A 7159-nucleotide genomic window follows, 5' to 3' on the forward strand; every position below is an offset into this window, starting at 1 on the left:
ATGAGATAATGCCTCTCATAGCAAATGTGTACAGCGCGAGCTGAAAATGCATTTACAGCACTAAAAAACCAAACTTTTATAACAGCTAAACCAAACGTTTCCAATGTACATTTCCACCTTTATATAGTGTAGAAAGGCATCCTGAAGCCTGGAAAGTCATTAATTTGATTGTCCAGTATTTCCTTCATGAGATATTGCAACACTTAGAAAAAGTGTACAGCGCCAGCAGACAATGAATTTTCAGCACTAAAAAAACGAAACTTCATTAACAGCTAAACCAAACGTTTCCAATGTAAATTTCCACATTTATAGAGTGTAAAAAGGCATCCTGAAGCCTGGGCAGTCATTAATTTGATTGTCCAATATTTCCCTTTTGAGATAATGCCTCTCATAGCAAATGTGTACAGCGCGAGCTGAAAATGCATTTACAGCACTAAAAAACCAAACTTTTATAACAGCTAAACCAAACGTTTCCAATGTACATTTCCACCTTTATATAGTGTAGAAAGGCATCCTGAAGCCTGGAAAGTCATTAATTTGATTGTCCAGTATTTCCTTCATGAGATATTGCAACACTTAGAAAAAGTGTACAGCGCCAGCAGACAATGAATTTTCAGCACTAAAAAAACGAAACTTCATTAACAGCTAAACTAAACGTTTCCAATGTAAATTTCCACCCTTATATAGTGTAAAAAGACATCCTGAAGCCTGGGCAGTCATTAATTTGATTGTCCAATATTTCCCTTATGAGATAATGCCTCTCATAGCAAATGTGTACAGCGCGAGCTGAAAATGCATTTACAGCACTAAAAAACCAAACTTTTATAACAGCTAAACCAAACGTTTCCAATGTAAATTTCCACCTTTATATAGTGTAGAAAGGCATCCTGAAGCCTGGAAAGTCATTAATTTGATTGTCCAGTATTTCCTTCATGAGATATTGCAACACTTAGAAAAAGTGTACAGCGCCAGCAGACAATGAATTTTCAGCACTAAAAAAACGAAACTTCATTAACAGCTAAACCAAACGTTTCCAATGTAAATTTCCACATTTATAGAGTGTAAAAAGGCATCCTGAAGCCTGGGAAGTCATTAATTTGATTGTCCAATATTTCCCTTATGAGATAATGCCTCACATAGCAAATGTGTACAGTGCGAGCTGAAAATGCATTTACAGTTCTAAAAAACCAAACTTTTATAACAGCTAAACCAAACGTTTCCAATGTAAATTTCCACCTTTATATAGTGTAGAAAGGCATCCTGAAGCCTGGAAAGTCATTAATTTGATTGTCCAGTATTTCCTTCATGAGATATTGCAACACTTAGAAAAAGTGTACAGCGCCAGCAGACAATGAATTTTCAGCACTAAAAAAACGAAACTTCATTAACAGCTAAACCAAACGTTTCCAATGTAAATTTCCACATTTATAGAGTGTTAAAAGGCATCCTGAAGCCTGGGAAGTCATTAATTTGATTGTCCAGTATTTCCCTTATGAGATAATGCCTCACATAGCAAATGTGTACAGTGCGAGCTGAAAATGCATTTTCAGCACTAAAAAAACAAACTTTTATAACAGCTAAACCAAACGTTTCCAATGTACATTTCCACCTTTATATAGTGTAAAAAGACATCCTGAAGCCTGGGCAGTCATTAATTTGATTGTCCAGTATTTCCCTTTTGAGATAATGCCTCACATAGCAAATGTGGACAGTGCGAGCTGAAAATGCATTTTCAGCACTAAAAAAACCAAACTTTTATAACAGCTAAACCAAACGTTTCCAATGTAAATTTCCACCTTTATATAGTGTAAAAAGACATCCTGAAGCCTGGGCAGTCATTAATTTGATTGTCCAATATTTCCCTTATGAGATAATGCATCTCATAGCAAATGTGTACAGCGCGAGCTGAAAATGCATTTACAGCAATAAAAAACCAAACTTTTATAACAGCTAAACCAAACGTTTCCAATGTAAATTTCCACCTTTATATAGTGTAGAAAGGCATCCTGAAGCCTGGAAAGTCATTAATTTGATTGTCCAGTATTTCCTTCATGAGATATTGCAACACTTAGAAAAAGTGTACAGCGCCAGCAGACAATGAATTTTCAGCACTAAAAAAAACGAAACTTCATTAACAGCTAAACTAAACGTTTCCAATGTAAATTTCCACCTTTATATAGTGTAAAAATACATCCTGAAGCCTGCGCAGTCATTAATTTGATTGTCCAATATTTCCCTTATGAGATAATGCCTCTCATAGCAAATGTGTACAGCGCGAGCTGAAAATGCATTTACAGCACTAAAAAAACAAACTTTTATAACAGCTAAACCAAACGTTTCCAATGTAAATTTCCACCTTTATATAGTGTAGAAAGGCATCCTGAAGCCTGGAAAGTCATTAATTTGATTGTCCAGTATTTCCTTCATGAGATATTGCAACACTTAGAAAAAGTGTACAGCGCCAGCAGACAATGAATTTTCAGCACTAAAAAAACGAAACTTCATTAACAGCTAAACCAAACGTTTCCAATGTAAAATTCCACATTTATAGAGTGTAAAAAGGCATCCTGAAGCCTGGGAAGTCATTAATTTTATTGTCCAGTATTTCCCTTATGAGATAATGCCTCACATAGCAAATGTGTACAGTGCGAGCTGAAAATGCATTTACAGTTCTAAAAAACCAAACTTTTATAACAGCTAAACCAAACGTTTCCAATGTAAATTTCCACCTTTATATAGTGTAGAAAGGCATCCTGAAGCCTGGAAAGTCATTAATTTGATTGTCCAGTATTTCCTTCATGAGATATTGCAACACTTAGAAAAAGTGTACAGCGCCAGCAGACAATGAATTTTCAGCACTAAAAAAACGAAACTTCATTAACAGCTAAACCAAACGTTTCCAATGTAAATTTCCACATTTATAGAGTGTAAAAAGGCATCCTGAAGCCTGGGAAGTCATTAATTTGATTGTCCAGTATTTCCCTTATGAGATAATGCCTCACATAGCAAATGTGTACAGTGCGAGCTGAAAATGCATTTTCAGCACTAAAAAACCAAACTTTTATAACAGCTAAACCAAACGTTTCCAAAGTAAATTTCCACCTTTATATAGTGTAAAAAGACATCCTGAAGCCTGGGCAGTCATTAATTTGATTGTCCAGTATTTCCCTTATGAGATAATGCCTCACATAGCAAATGTGTACAGCGCGAGCTGAAAATGCATTTACAGCACTAAAAAACCAAACTTTTATAACAGCTAAACCAAACGTTTCCAATGTAAATTTCCACCTTTATATAGTGTAAAAAGACATCCTGAAGCCTGGGCAGTCATTAATTTGATTGTCCAATATTTCCCTTATGAGATAATGCCTCTCATAGCAAATGTGTACAGCGCGAGCTGAAAATGCATTTACAGCACTAAAAAACCAAACTTTTATAACAGCTAAACCAAACGTTTCCAATGTAAATTTCCACCTTTATATAGTGTAGAAAGGCATACTGAAGCCTGGAAAGTCATTAATTTGATTGTCCAGTATTTCCTTCATGAGATATTGCAACACTTAGAAAAAGTGTTCAGCGCCAGCAGACAATGAATTTTCAGCACTAAAAAAACGAAACTTCATTAACAGCTAAACTAAACGTTTCCAATGTATATTTCCACCTTTATATAGTGTAAAAACACATCCTGAAGCCTGGGCAGTCATTAATTTGATTGTCCAATATTTCCCTTATGAGATAATGCCTCTCATAGCAAATGTGTACAGCGCGAGCTGAAAATGCATTTACAGCACTAAAAAACCAAACTTTTATAACAGCTAAACCAAACGTTTCCAATGTAAATTTCCACCTTTATATAGTGTAGAAAGGCATCCTGAAGCCTGGAAAGTCATTAATTTGATTGTCCAGTATTTCCTTCATGAGATATTGCAACACTTAGAAAAAGTGTACAGCGCCAGCAGACAATGAATTTTCAGCACTAAAAAAACGAAACTTCATTAACAGCTAAACCAAACGTTTCCAATGTAAATTTCCACATTTATAGAGTGTAAAAAGGCATCCTGGAGCCTGGGAAGTCATTAATTTGATTGTCCAGTATTTCCCTTATGAGATAATGCCTCACATAGCAAATGTGTACAGTGCGAGCTGAAAATGCATTTTCAGCACTAAAAAACCAAACTTTTATAACAGCTAAACCAAACGTTTCCAATGTACATTTCCACCTTTATATAGTGTAAAAAGACATCCTGAAGCCTGGGCAGTCATTAATTTGATTGTCCAGTATTTCCCTTATGAGATAATGCCTCACATAGCAAATGTGGACAGTGCGAGCAGACAATGAATTTTCAGCACTAAAAAAACGAAACTTCATTAACAGCTAAACTAAACCTTTCCAATGTAAATTTCCACCCTTATATAGTGTAAAAAGACATCCTGAAGCCTGGGCAGTCATTAATTTGATTGTCCAATATTTCCCTTATGAGATAATGCCTCTCATAGCAAATGTGTACAGCGCGAGCTGAAAATGCATTTACAGCAATAAAAAACCAAACTTTTATAACAGCTAAACCAAACGTTTCCAATGTAAATTTCCACCTTTATATAGTGTAGAAAGGCATCCTGAAGCCTGGAAAGTCATTAATTTGATTGTCCAGTATTTCCTTCATGAGATATTGCAACACTTAGAAAAAGTGTACAGCGCCAGCAGACAATGAATTTTCAGCACTAAAAAAAACGAAACTTCATTAACAGCTAAACTAAACGTTTCCAATGTAAATTTCCACCTTTATATAGTGTAAAAAGACATCCTGAAGCCTGCGCAGTCATTAATTTGATTGTCCAATATTTCCCTTATGAGATAATGCCTCTCATAGCAAATGTGTACAGCGCGAGCTGAAAATGCATTTACAGCACTAAAAAACCAAACTTTTATAACAGCTAAACCAAACGTTTCCAATGTAAATTTCCACCTTTATATAGTGTAGAAAGGCATCCTGAAGCCTGGAAAGTCATTAATTTGATTGTCCAGTATTTCCTTCATGAGATATTGCAACACTTAGAAAAAGTGTTCAGCGCCAGCAGACAATGAATTTTCAGCACTAAAAAAACGAAACTTCATTAACAGCTAAACTAAACGTTTCCAATGTATATTTCCACCTTTATATAGTGTAAAAACACATCCTGAAGCCTGGGCAGTCATTAATTTGATTGTCCAATATTTCCCTTATGAGATAATGCCTCTCATAGCAAATGTGTACAGCGCGAGCTGAAAATGCATTTACAGCACTAAAAAACCAAACTTTTATAACAGCTAAACCAAACGTTTCCAATGTAAATTTCCACCTTTATATAGTGTAGAAAGGCATCCTGAAGCCTGGAAAGTCATTAATTTGATTGTCCAGTATTTCCTTCATGAGATATTGCAACACTTAGAAAAAGTGTACAGCGCCAGCAGACAATGAATTTTCAGCACTAAAAAAACGAAACTTCATTAACAGCTAAACCAAACGTTTCCAATGTAAATTTCCACATTTATAGAGTGTAAAAAGGCATCCTGGAGCCTGGGAAGTCATTAATTTGATTGTCCAGTATTTCCCTTATGAGATAATGCCTCACATAGCAAATGTGTACAGTGCGAGCTGAAAATGCATTTTCAGCACTAAAAAACCAAACTTTTATAACAGCTAAACCAAACGTTTCCAATGTACATTTCCACCTTTATATAGTGTAAAAAGACATCCTGAAGCCTGGGCAGTCATTAATTTGATTGTCCAGTATTTCCCTTATGAGATAATGCCTCACATAGCAAATGTGGACAGTGCGAGCAGACAATGAATTTTCAGCACTAAAAAAACGAAACTTCATTAACAGCTAAACTAAACCTTTCCAATGTAAATTTCCACCCTTATATAGTGTAAAAAGACATCCTGAAGCCTGGGCAGTCATTAATTTGATTGTCCAATATTTCCCTTATGAGATAATGCCTCTCATAGCAAATGTGTACAGCGCGAGCTGAAAATGCATTTACAGCAATAAAAAACCAAACTTTTATAACAGCTAAACCAAACGTTTCCAATGTAAATTTCCACCTTTATATAGTGTAGAAAGGCATCCTGAAGCCTGGAAAGTCATTAATTTGATTGTCCAGTATTTCCTTCATGAGATATTGCAACACTTAGAAAAAGTGTACAGCGCCAGCAGACAATGAATTTTCAGCACTAAAAAAAACGAAACTTCATTAACAGCTAAACTAAACGTTTCCAATGTAAATTTCCACCTTTATATAGTGTAAAAAGACATCCTGAAGCCTGCGCAGTCATTAATTTGATTGTCCAATATTTCCCTTATGAGATAATGCCTCTCATAGCAAATGTGTACAGCGCGAGCTGAAAATGCATTTACAGCACTAAAAAACCAAACTTTTATAACAGCTAAACCAAACGTTTCCAATGTAAATTTCCACCTTTATATAGTGTAGAAAGGCATCCTGAAGCCTGGAAAGTCATTAATTTGATTGTCCAGTATTTCCTTCATGAGATATTGCAACACTTAGAAAAAGTGTACAGCGCCAGCAGACAATGAATTTTCAGCACTAAAAAAACGAAACTTCATTAACAGCTAAACTAAACGTTTCCAATGTAAATTTCCACCTTTATATAGTGTAGAAAGACATCCTGAAGCCTGCGCAGTCATTAATTTGATTGTCCTAAAAAAACGAAACTTCATTAACAGCTAAACTAAACGTTTCCAATGTAAATTTCCACCCTTATATGGTGTAAAAAGACATCCTGAAGCCTGGGCAGTCATTAATTTGATTGTCCAATATTTCCCTTATGAGATAATGCCTCTCATAGCAAATGTGTACAGCGCGAGCTGAAAGTGCATTTACAGCACTAAAAAACCAAACTTTTATAACAGCTAAACCAAACGTTTCCAATGTAAATTTCCACCTTTATATAGTGTAGAAAGGCATCCTGAAGCCTGGAAAGTCATTAATTTGATTGTCCAGTATTTCCTTCATGAGATATTTCAACACTTAGAAAAAGTGTACAGCGCCAGCAGACAATGAATTTTCAGCACTAAAAAAACGAAACTTCATTAACAGCTAAACTAAACGTTTCCAATGTAAATTTCCACCCTTATATAGTGTAAAAAAACATCC

This window comes from Idiotropiscis lumnitzeri, unplaced genomic scaffold, assembly GCF_059441095.1.
Source record: "Idiotropiscis lumnitzeri isolate Australia: NSW breed Sydney's pygmy pipehorse unplaced genomic scaffold, RoL_Ilum_1.0 HiC_scaffold_48, whole genome shotgun sequence".
In the NCBI taxonomy this organism is placed as follows: Eukaryota; Metazoa; Chordata; class Actinopteri; order Syngnathiformes; family Syngnathidae; genus Idiotropiscis; species Idiotropiscis lumnitzeri.